Source organism: Rhamphochromis longiceps, linkage group LG7, assembly GCF_057381845.1.
Source record: "Rhamphochromis longiceps isolate RC_006_pf linkage group LG7, R_longiceps_female_GT1.1, whole genome shotgun sequence".
In the NCBI taxonomy this organism is placed as follows: Eukaryota; Metazoa; Chordata; class Actinopteri; order Cichliformes; family Cichlidae; genus Rhamphochromis; species Rhamphochromis longiceps.
Genome location: NC_140563.1, coordinates 14,756,612 through 14,769,559, shown reverse-complemented (window position 1 = coordinate 14,769,559; position 12,948 = coordinate 14,756,612). Strand labels below are relative to the sequence as shown.

The 12,948-nt window shown below is 40.2% G+C and overlaps 2 pseudogenes; both read left to right on the top strand.

Annotated features, from left to right (window-relative positions):
* LOC146664994 (mucin-5B-like) overlaps window positions 1–12,948 on the top strand; it is a 42,507-nt pseudogene that overhangs the window by 11,459 nt on the left and 18,100 nt on the right.
* LOC146664995 (general transcription factor II-I repeat domain-containing protein 2A-like) lies at window positions 8,941–10,260 on the top strand (annotated as a pseudogene).

The window sequence follows — 12,948 nt, the reverse complement described above, 5'->3', positions numbered from 1 at the left end:
TTCTATGGCTAATTTTATCATACATATTGTCACATATTTTTAATACATTTTTCGTGATTAAATAGGTAGACCACCTTCCATTTTATGAAAACTGTGTGAAAGATGCGTGTACCTGTGACAAAGGAGGAGACTGTGAATGTTTCTGCACAGCGGTTGCAGCTTATGCTCAGGCTTGTGCTGAGGCCGGTGTTTGTGTTGCATGGAGAACTCCAGAGATCTGTCGTAAGTAGTTATTCTTCACTCACAAAATAAAATGACATTTCAGCTTTTTATATACTTGATTAAATTTTAATTAACAAGTATTTTTGTTGAGTATTCAAATTGTTGAATATTCAAACTACACAGGGGAAAATCAAAATCGACAGAGCCCATCGGTCCATTGGATTATCAAGACCTAATCACCCTCGTGCAATGATTATTAAGGTGCATAATCCGGTAGACAAGATTAGGATCCTCACTGCAGCTAAAGATAATGGCCCCCTGACTTATGATGGACAGATCATTCATATTCGACAAGATTTGGCAACAGGAGTAAAAGAGATGCGACGTGCGTTTAACGGAGTGTGCCAAAAACTTATCCAGAAAAATATGCGCTTTTATATGCGCTATCCTGCTACACTTAACTTTTCTCACGGAGGGAACAATTACTCCTTCCGTAAATCTGAAGATGCTCTTGCTTTTTTGAACAATTTGAGTTAAATTGAACACCGACAGCAATTGATTGAATATGATTAGTTCTATTACGGCACTTAAATATTAGACATACTCTTAATTTAAGGATACCCAGTCCATGTTAAGGTATATTGGAACTGGAAGTTGTACACTTATTAAGGAATGATTTAACTGTCCCGTCCCTTCTTATTTGTTTTTTCTTACAAACTTTATAAAGTAAAACATGTTTAACTCAGAAATATAAATGAGGTTGGCTGGTTCTCTCGGTGGCATGCGGGAGTTTGGAGAGGAAGTTTTGTGTCTTTTTCTTTTCCTTTTTGCCTCTCTGTCAGTGACTTTTGCTCGGTTTCACGAGACCAAGTTTTCTTTTTTGATGGATCGTAGGATCGTTTTTGTGGGGGGAGGAAAGGGGGATTTTAGGGGTTGTTTTTTTTCCTTTTTTTTATCATTAATATGCGTGGTTATTGTTTCTGTTGTTTATTTATTTTTATTTTATTTTTTTCATGTTTTTGTCTATATAATGTATCTAAAATTACCCGCATTTCCTTCTATGGAAACATCCGTTTGCTTAATTGCAGTAGCGCACTCCGAGAAATGGTTTCCCACACATCATGTTATAATAGAGGGGGAAAAGAAACTATAACAAAAGAGATTGAGCTGATATGACTGACCTTAAAATAATTTCTTTAAATGTTAAAGGGCTGAATAATGTTGTTAAAAGACAAAAACTTCTTTCATTCTTGAAAAAGGAAAAAACACAAATTGCCGTACTTTCAGAAACTCATTTAAATGATTTGGAACACTCAAAACTAAAAAGAAATTGGGTTGGCCAAGTTTTTTACTCATCATATAACACAAAAAGCAGAGGAGTAGCCATCCTTATCCATAGCAAGTTGCCACTAACCATAGAAAAAGTCATAAAAGATAAGGAAGGACGCTACATTCTTATATCTAGTTTCTTATTTAGAGAATCTGTTTCTATAGGATGTGTTTATGGTCCAAATTCAGAAGATGTCTCTTTTTTTCCCAATCTCTTAACCCATGTTTCAGCCATAGCTTCCCCATATTTGGTGTTGGGAGGTGATTTTAATTGTGTTCCTGATCCTAGGGTTGATAAATCTCCACCAGGGAGTGAATTGTCGCTAAGAAGCATTAGATTGAAAGAGTTCTGTTCTGATCTAGAAATTTTTGATTCCTGGCGAGTACCCACAGATAGGGACTTTACTTTTTTTTCTTGCCCCCATCAGAGCTTCTCAAGAATAGAGTTGCTCCTGTAATCCAAGACGGTGTTGGATAGGATGGAAGAGTGTTCAATAAGGTCTTGTCCATTATCTGATCATTCAGTAGTAAGTATAAATATTCACCCACCTTATTTTGAGCCAAATTCCCGCCGATGGAGGATGAATCCTCATTTATTGAGTAACCCCTTATTTATTGAATATATCACTAAAGAGTGGAATGTTTTTATGACCACTAATAAAACGGAAGATGTAAGCCCATCTTTATTGTGGGAAACTGCTAAAGCCTATCTTAGGGGTAGTATTATCTCATACACTATAGCGCAGAAAAAGGCGTCAAAAGAACAACTCGATTTAGAGCACATAATACAAAAACTAGAAGTGCAGTTTAAAATCTCCAGGTCCAAAACTATACTTAAGAAGTTAGAAGCAGCCCGCTCAGCTTTAAATCAATTACTGACTAAAAGAGCAAAGGCAGCAATTTTCTTTGCTAAGCATAAATTATATGAATCTGGGAATAAACCTGGCCGTCTCTTAGCAAAAATAGCAAAAGGCAGGACAGATACAAACGTTATACAATCACTGTTTGATAATAAACATGTTAAGCATTATAAAACAATGGATATTAATCGAATTATGAAGCAGTTTTATATACACTTATACTCATCAGAGTGTAGTAATACAGATGGGAAGATGCGGGAATTTCTAGAGAAGGTGCCTGTTGTATCGTTATCAGAAAGTCACAGAAAAGAGTTAAATAACCCTGTGACAGAGGAGGAAGTGTGCCTTGCTATTAACTCCCTTAAAGGAGGAAAAGCACCAGGGCCTGATGGTTTCTGCCCAGAGTTTTATAAAAAACTAAGTCACCTTCTTGTAGGACCATTGACTGATATGTTTTTAAGAATGACCAATTGCCCCCAACACTCAGACAGGCTAATATTTTGTTAATTCTAAAGAAAAATAAATCTCCAGATAGGTGTGAATCATACAGACCAATCAGTCTCATCAATGTCGATGCTAAATTACTCTCCAAGCTATTAGTAAGGAGGCTTGAGGGCATTCTCCCACTGCTCATAAACCCTGATCAAACAGGCTTTATCCAAAATCGTTTCTCATCTACAAATATTAGACGACTATTAAATATTATACAATACTCGAATCAGACAAATCATAAAGCCTATGTTATATCTTTAGATGCCAAAAAGGCATTTGACAGAATCGAGTGGACATATCTATTTAATGTATTAGAGAGATTTGGCTTAGTTGAGGGTTTTATTGCATGGATTAAAACTATCTACAAATTTCCAGAAGCTTGTGTCATAACTAATGGTGTACAATCATCAGCGTTTCCATTGCAAAGAGGTACGAGGCAAGGCTGTCCCCTGTCCCCTCTCCTCTTTGCATTAGCACTTGAACCTCTAGCTGAGGCTATTCGCCAGCACCAAGATGTGCATGGTATAACAGTGGGTGGAACAAATCATAAGATAGCATTGTACGCTGACGATATTCTTCTGTTCTTATCAAAACCAGAACAATCAATACCAGCTATTATGTCTACCATACATGAGTTCAGCTCATTCTCTGGTTACAGAATTAATTTTGGGAAATCAGAAGTTATGCCGCTGGGTGATCAGATTAACTCTTTGCCAGATATCTCTAATCCCTTTCAATGGTCCCCCAGCGGCTTTACATACCTTGGGCTAAACATTCCACCAGTTCTTAAAGATTTATGGAAACTGAACTTATCACCCGTTATAATAAAAATTAAAAAAGATTTAGATAGATGGCAAAAACTGCCGCTTTCTCTTATGGGGCGTGTGAACTTAATCAAAATGAGTATTTATTATATCCCCTACAAATGCTACCTTTATTGATCACTCAGAAAGTTTCTTGTGATATAGAAAAAGCCTTTTCAAAATTTATCTGGTGTGGCAAGAAACCTAAATTAAGGATTGGAACTCTACAATTGCCTATAGATAGGGGAGGCTTAGGCTTACCAAATTAAATTTTTTATAATTGGGCATGTCATAGCTGTATCTTATGGGAGTGGCTACATGCTTATCTAAATTCTCACTCTCACCTAGACTCTTGGTCCACTTTACCTTATTCCCTTTGGAGCTTAGCTGTCTGTGACAAAAAAAACAATATTAAAAATGGGGATTAAGAATAACCCAATCATTTATAATACAATAAGGGTCTGGGGGGAAATGCGTAAAAGGTTGGGTAGAGAAGATTGCACTTCATTCTTGACTCCTTTACTGAGAAACAAAGATTTTGTTCCAGGAATGTCTTGTAGCATGTTCGATAAGTGGCACAAAAAGGGATTAAGGGTAATTGGCGATTTGTATCAAAACAACACACTGATGAACTTTGAGCAATTGCAGTCAAATTTTAATATTCCTAGAGACCACTTTTTTGGCTTTCTCCAGGTTCGTAACTTCGTTCATTCTAGAATTCCACAGTCTTCAGAAATAGTTATATATGATGATATTGAGACATTTCTTATTAAGCGAAAAGACAGAACCCAATACAAAATCATACATCGCCTTTATATAGCTCCTAATGTCTTGCATAAGATTGCACCTCATATTTCCCATCTTTGTAGTAAATGTCAAAAAGAAACTGGCACTTTTTTTCATTACTTTTGGGAATGTAAATTAATCAAAAGATTTTGGAGCTTCATATCTCAAGAACTAAGTAATATTTTTAACAACCTGATTCAAAGGGACCCCGGGTACTTTCTTCTTGGCCTACCCTCAAAAGAATTAACATTGAATCACTTGCAGCGCAAATTATGTCACAAACTATTGCTGGTAGCTAGGAAATGTATTCTCATTAATTGGGTTAAGGATAAACCTCCCTCTGTGACGTTGTGGTACAGAGAATTATTTAAAGTTATTCCTCACGAAAGAACTGCTGCTATTTTAGGAGGAAATGAGGGTCTCTTTCTCAATGTTTGGTCCCCTTTGCCTTCTTATTTGCCAAATGATTTGTCCCAACTGTTGAGGGGGGGTGGTTGCGATTAAGATGTTCTCAGTTAAATAGGAAGCAAGTGTAAAGGACAATTCATTTTTGGAGTTTATCTTTTTCTCTTTCTATATCTGTGGGTAATTGAGTGAAAATATGTTTTTTTGTGTCTGTGTGGATGTGGGATTTTTTGGGGTGGTGTTTTTTTTTTCTTTCTTCTTCTCTGTTTGGTTGTGTTGTTTTATGCTATTCTTGATAAACGAATAAAAATTGTATATAAAAAAAAACAAGTATTTACTACTTGTTTTATTACTGGGAATCAAGCAGGTTCTAATATACAGTAGAACTGAGCTGAGCTCTTTACATGTGTAAATTTAAATTTAAAAAAATGTTAAGTCATCGGTTATACGTTAGATATAAAAGGAAAAAAAATAGAACAAAGGCACTGTTGTCGTCATGCCATAGGTATGTTCTTCAGGTTTGGCTTCTTGTTTAATATTGCTGATAGTGCTGTCAGCGTTAATGTTGTTAAATTGACATTAACGCCATAACTGCATTAACACGGCAAGTACTCCGTTAATGCTAACATGCATGGGGCTGCACAGCGTCACCGTGTTAGCTCAGTTAGCTCGTTAAGTTAGTTCCCTGAGTGATCCCTTGGACCACTGTGAGAAACAGTAGATGTGTGGACTGTGGTCACGCCAGCATCTAATCCATCCACGTTACATGGTTTATTAAAATTATCAAATCACAGCATTTACATTTATGTTAGACTACTTTTATTTAACTGCTTTAGCCCACTTACAATGAAAATTAAAAAAAAATCTTGTTCATGACCTGTGTAGCACGTTAACACTATTGGAAGTAAAAACTTTCTTCTTCTATTTTCTTAAATAAAGCTCTGACTTGTATTATGAGTATGAGTCTGTGGTCTGGGAGAGAGTCCTGTAACTCTGTCTGCAAAATACAGTATATGATGACCAATGTTGGGCAATTAATTACATAGTTACTTATTCAAAAATGTTACTGAGTTTTACCTAAAAATGCAGCCAAGGCGTTTTTTTAAATAAACATTTCAAACTATTTACAGAACAATCAGCTGTTCCGCATCAAATCTGATGCCACAAAAATTATTTGTGCCACTACAAAAAATAATTTCTGTCCACTATGAGATAAAGGAGAACAACAGCCTGATACCTGCAGGCCTGACAAAAGAAGATGTATCACTCCTATAACACCTGTAACATTCAGTAGATGCCTCATTGTTCTGACACACAACAAAACTACTGACTACATTACACACTAACTACACAAGATTTGCGCTAAACTTCGCAAATCTCTCACATCTCAAAACACCACCGTCACTCCTAAAACTTCCTCCCGTTTCTTAACAACTAAATGCCATGTTTTGATTGGTCGACATGGGAAAGGGCGGGGGACGGGGGGGGGGGGGGGGGGGGGTGTTGTTTTTCCTCACAGGCGGAGAGTGTTTTTGAGCGTTTTCCTTATAAAACACAGTTTGCACCATTTCTTCCCACAGTAAATATAGACAACGATAGTATTCAGGAAAAAAAGAAAGCATTGCATATTTTTTTTATCATAACTCTAGTTTTACGTGGCCTGTGGTATAGTCCACACTTTTTCAGTCAATTATTCCGTCTGTCCTGCTCAATTCTCCAATGGTTGTACACGTTGTCATTAACGTGGCTTCACTCCTGGTCAGCCACGCCGCTTTGGGATAAAGTGGCATCGTTCTAATCCCATTCGGGAGCAGCCAGTCGCTTACCGACTAAAATTGTAAAACAGAATTGTTAAAGTTTTAATTTTCATTTCATTTCAGGTTTGATTGTTTTTGTGCGCAACGCAGATTTTTGGTGCGCAGAGACCGTGCCAGCAGTGCGCAATTGCGCACGCGCACAGCTTAGAGGGAACATTGCTTGCAGCGTTAATGCGGTCATGGCTTTAACATCATTTTAACAAGATTAACGCTGACAGCACTACCTGCTGAATGTTCCTATTTAGACTGTATTGCTGCTTTAGAGTACAAAGTTTTGCTTTTTGTCTATTTTTTAATCTTAAACTTAAAATCTGAGATTCTTGCTTTGGGTTAATTATTCTTGTGACACATTTCAGTTTTATAATTATTGTATTTTTGATTTGTGGCTAAATGTATTATTCCTGCCTCCCCCGTGTCCTTATCTATGTTGAGCATGAGTTTTCTTGTCTCTGTGCTTAGTAGGTGTCTTTTATTATTTTTCTGTTATTTTAATAGTTTTTGCTGGTGTCTTGCCTTGACTTCCTGTTTGTTAAATTATCTTGATTATTTTCACACTTGTTAATTACTTGATATACTGTCTCATTCTCAGTTCCAATTCAATTCAATTTATTTATATAACACAAGATCACAGTCCTCGAGAGCTACTGTCCTGCAGCTTTTAGATGCATCCCTACTCCAACACAGCTGAATCAAATGTTTGATTACCTCTTCAGCATGCCATCAAGTTTGGAAAAGGTCTGATAACAAGCCATTCATTTGATTCAGCTGTGTCGGAACAAGGATGCATCTAAAAGCTGCAGGACAGTTGCTCTCGAGGACTGGGATTGGGCACCCCTGCAATAGACTATGGGAAAACACACACACAAACCATCCAGCCAGCCAGCCAGCCAGCCATCCATCCATCATCTTCCACTTATCTGAGGCCGTGTCACAGGCGCAGCAGCCTAAGCACAGAAGCACAGGCCTCCCTCTCCCCAGCCACCTCTTCCAGCTTGTCAGGAGGGACATCAAGGTGTTCCCAGGCCAGCAGAGAGATAACATCTCCCCAGCGTGTCCTTGGTCTGTCCTGGATCCTCCTCCCAGTGAGGCATGTCCAGAACACCTCACCAAGGAGGCATCCTTATCAGATGTCCAAACTACCTCAACTGGCCACTTTTGATGTGGAACCTCTTCGAAGCAGTCCAAAAGTCTTTTTCCATGGCCTCTCCAAAATCTTCCAACACACCTGAGTTTTTGCTTCATCCACTGCCTGAGCCACATCCACTTAGCCTGATGGTACCTATCAGCTGCCTCCAAAGTCCCACAAGGTTAACCAAGCCCAATAGGACTTCAGTCTGGTGGCTCCCTTCACCTCTGGTGTTCACCATTTGGTTCGGAAGTTATCACCACAGCAGGCACCAACCACCTTGTAGCTGCAGCTCGGTCCAGTGGCTTTGGCAATGGAGGTGCTGAACACGGTCCATTTACACTCAATGTCCCCAGTCTCCCTCGCAATGCTGTCGAAGCTCTGCCGGAGGTGTGCGTTGAAGATCTTGTGGTCCGGGGCCTCTGCCAGGTGTTCCCAGCACACCCTTACTATATCTGTTTAGGTGCACCAGTTTTGTCCAGCATCCTCCCCGACCACCTGATCCAACTCACCACCAGGTGGTGATCAGTTGACAGCTCAGCCCCTCTCTTTACCTGAGTGTCCAGAACATATGGCCACAGGCCTGGTGATACAATTACAAAGTTGATCATCGACCTACGGCCTAGGGCAGGCATGGGCAAACTACGGCCCGGGGGCCACATGCGGCCCGTTAAACATTTTGATCCGGCCCGCCAAACTTGAAAAAAAATTAATAAATTAACCTTGTTAATGTTTTATTTCCCCTGCAATTCTGATGTTTCCTCACTAGATGGCGCACTCTAGATATATTGCCTTTTTTGAGGTGAAGCGTAGGCCTATTACTCCACGTTTGCACTTTACCCTGTGACCCACCGCCCCTCTATGAAGATGAGCGGACCCAAGAAAATGAAAGTGGACAGAGAATGTCGAGTGTTCAAAAAGGAGTGGACAGCTAAATATTTTTTCACTGAATATCGATCATCTGCTGTTTGCTTGATATGCCAAGAAACTGTGGCGGTTTTTAAAGAGTATAATATTAGCCGTCACTTTGCCACAAAGCACGCTAATTATGCTAGCAAGCTCTCAACAAAAGAACGGGAAGCTGCTGCTGAGAAGTTGGCAGCTAATTTGAAGGCTCAGCAAAGTTTTTTTCACCGTCAAACTGCCATTCAAGAGTCAAGTACCAAGGCCAGTTTTATGCTTTCATTCAAAATAGCAAAGGCCAGCAAACCACTGTCAGAGGGCGAGTTTTTAAAAGAATGTATGGTAGAGACAGGAGGTATTTTGTGCCCGGAGACCAAAGACAAATTTGAGAAAATCAGTTTATCACGGTGGACAGTGACTTGCCAAACTAATAGATGAAGATATCACCAGCATATTAAACAAAAAGTCATTCACTTTTTATTCTTTAGCACTGGATGAAAGCAACGATGTCAAAGACACTACTCAGCTCCTTATTTTTATCCGAGGAATCAACGAAACCTTTGAAATAACGGAGGAGTTTTTGACAATGGAGTCTCTGAAAGGACAAACACGGGGAGAGGACTTGTTTGAACGGGTGTCTGCAGCCATCGAAAATATGAAGCTTCCCTGGAGTAAGCTTGTTAACGTCACCACAGATGGATCTCCGAATTTAACGGGAAAAAACGTTGGCCTGCTGAGGAGAATCCAGAATAAAGTCAAAGATGAAAACCCTGACCAGGATGTCATTTTCCTCCACTGCATCCTCCACCAGGAATCTCTATGTAAATCGGTGTTACAGCTGAATCATGTTGTGAATCCTGTGGTGAAACTTGTCAACTTCATACGCGCAGGGGGACTTCAGCACCGTCAGTTCATTGCATTCCTGGAGGAAACTGATGCGGATCACCAGGACCTGCTTTATCACTCCCGTGTCCGCTGGTTGAGTTTGGGCAAAGTGTTTCAACGAATGTGGGAGCTCAAAGAGGAGATTGGCGTGGTTTTTGGAGCAGCAGGGGAAGACTGAGGAATTTCCTGAGCTGAGCAACAAGAGCTGGATGTGTGACTTTGCGTTTGCTACGGACGTATTTTCACACTTGAATGAGCTCAACGTGAAACTGCAGGGGAAGGAGCAGTTTGTGCATGACATGCACACAAACGTGAAAGCCTTCAAATCCAAGCTGGCTTTATTCTCCAGGCAGATTTTGAACAAGTCATTCACTCATTTTCCTACACTAGCCATGCTGAAAGAGGCCGGAGCAAAAGTAAAGAAATACAGTGAGTCACTGGATGCACTGCACGGAGAATTCTGCCGTCGGTTTTTGGATTTCGATAAAATTGACAAGTCACTGGCCTTTCCTCTGTTACAAGACCCCGAAACAGCTCCAGAGGAGCTTCAGCTCGAACTCATCGACCCTGCCTTAAAAGAGAAGTTCAGCTCTCTGAAACTAAATGACTTCTATGCTTCACTCAATGATGCCGCGTTTCCAAATCTAAGGCGAAAAGCGCAGATGATGTTGGCTTTACATTCAGCGTCATGAACATCAACAAAGCCAGCCACAGATCCAAGTTAACAGACCTACACCTCAGATCCATCCTGAGAATCGCCACAACAAAACTAACTCCAGACTTTGATGCGCTGGCTAAAAAAGGAGACCAACAACACTGCTCCCATTAAAATGTGTGTGTCTCCGTGATACGCACGTTGTTAAAATGAACAGTGAGCGCAGATCAAATATAACGCTTCACAGACTGACTTGCTGCAACTGTTTTGTTCTTGCACTGGTCGTTGTTGACTTTTGGCACCGGGTAAACAAATTGAATAAAAGGAACAGGACAAGTACATCTGCATCTCCTACCGTTTTTGGGGGGAAAAAAAAAAAGAGTCAGGAGGAGAGTGATGTGATATCCTGAAGGATAACAGAACTTTCAGTGCTTTAAAATAAAATGTTCATTTATTTGATTTTCAGTCTTTAAAGACTCATTTCGAAGTCAGAGATTTTATTGTAATGCTTTTCTTCATTTTCATTGGAAATTAAAGCACATGTTTTCTCCATATCCCAAGATGTGTATTTTTCCCCCAATGAGGTGATGTTTTCAAAGCATGCCATCTATCTGCTCCGGTTCCGGCCCCTTTGTCAAATGTTAGAACTCAATGTGGCCCACGAATCAAAAAGTTTGCCCACCCCTGGCCTAGGGTGTCCTGGTGCCGCGTGCACTTATGGACACTCTTATGTTCGAACATGTGTGTTATGGACAAATTGTGATTTCCACAGAAGTCCAACAACAAAACACCGCTCGGGATCAGATCCAGGAGGTCGTTCCTCCCAATCAAGCCCCTCCAGGTCTCACTTGCATTGCCCACATGAGCACTGAAGTCTCACAGTAGGACAACAAAGTCCCAAGGTGGAGCACCCTCAAGCACCCTGCCCAGAGACTCCAAGAAGACTGGGTACTCTGAACCGTCAGTCAAAAGCACAGACAACAGTCAGGACCCATTCTCCGACCTGAAGGCACAGGAAACAAACCCTCTCGTCCACCGGGAGAAACCCCAACGTACTTTCAGCAAGCCACCTCCGCCTCTAACACTCAGGGCAACACCAGACTGAGTCCAGCCCCTCTCCAGGAGACTGGTTCCAGTGCCCAAGCCATCCATTGAGTTGAGCCCTGCCTAACACACATTGCACCCAAAGTCTTGCAGGTGGTGCTCTAGGGTCCTGTGTATATATATTAGCTGTTCCTAGCACTGCGCTCTTCTGGACAGACATCTCAGATGTTGTTCCTGGGATCTGCTGGAGCCATTTGCCTAGCTTGCTGATCACTGCACTGAGTGCTCCGATTAACCACTAGCACATTACAACATTGGGTTGGTTAACCATCACCAGTTTCTGTCTGTATCTGCATTTTAAACTTGGGACTTCCATACTCTGCACAGATGTTCCTGTATACTATGCCAGCCACTTGGTTATAACATTCTATGTATCCCCTGCCTGCTAGCATCCTCCTGTTAAGTGCCAGATTGTGTCAGCGACATCTTTACACAGCCTGCACCTGGAGTCTTGCCTGGTGCGGTTGACCCCTCCCTCTCTGGATCTTATACTTAGAGTTTGTTCCCATGTTTTTCAGTCCAGCTTTGTCCTGTTACTGGAAGGATTTCTGGATGTCAGCCAGTTCCTCTATCTGCCGGTGGTACATACTGTGCCATTCATTTTCTATGGAACACCATAGATGTAACATAGTTGACTAAAACACTCAAAATTCAACAAAACAGGTCCTCATCACTTTTAAATGTTCAAGTGCATAGCGCGGAGGATGTTATAAGACCTTGAGACAATCAGATATAAAACACAATATTTATGAGTTTTTAAATTTCTAAATTGGTCAGATTCGACCTGAATACGACAGGAAGGGCTAGGGACCCTTACCAGATTCATATACCCTGGTCAGGAGTGGAACCTCTGACCTGAAGTTCCAAAGGCGTGTGTCTGTGTGTATGTGGTTTTTTGTAAAATATGACACTGACAATTTTTAAGAGGTGATAAGGTCATAAGATTCATACTTAATTAACATTTTTTAAAAATGTACATCAGGTCTTCTATTTTAATTTGATTTATTGAAAACTAGCATCTAGTAAATAGGCTTAAGCTTGATTTTTCATTTACACACATTTCTGTTGGTTTTTTTTCTTTCTAGCTGTATTTTGTGATTACTACAATAAACCAGGTGAATGCACATGGCACTATAAAATGTGTCCCATCAACACTCATAACAACTCCAATCACTGCCTCAAGACCTGTGACAATCCAGAAGGAATTTGTCCTAATGATATGAACTCCCTTCATATACACCAACTTGAAGGTAAGCATATATGTATATATTCCAATGTGTTAAAGGTGAGAACTGAAGACATAAAAGGTAGACAATCCCCACTTCACTCATTTATTTAAGAAACCGTGACACTAGTTGGACCACTGTCCTACATTTCAAGAACTTTTTAATTAAAACAAGGAAACGAAATCAGTATATGAAATTGCTGTAACTTCACAATGTTTTTGTTTTTCATTAATGCAGGTTGTTACCCTGAGTGTGGAGAAGACACGCCGTATTTTAATGAGGACATACAAAGATGTGTAACTCATTGTGAAACAACCTCAACAACTACAACTAGAATACCGACTACAACACCAACTCATTCTACAACTACAAGCTGGACTACAACAACAGGTTTT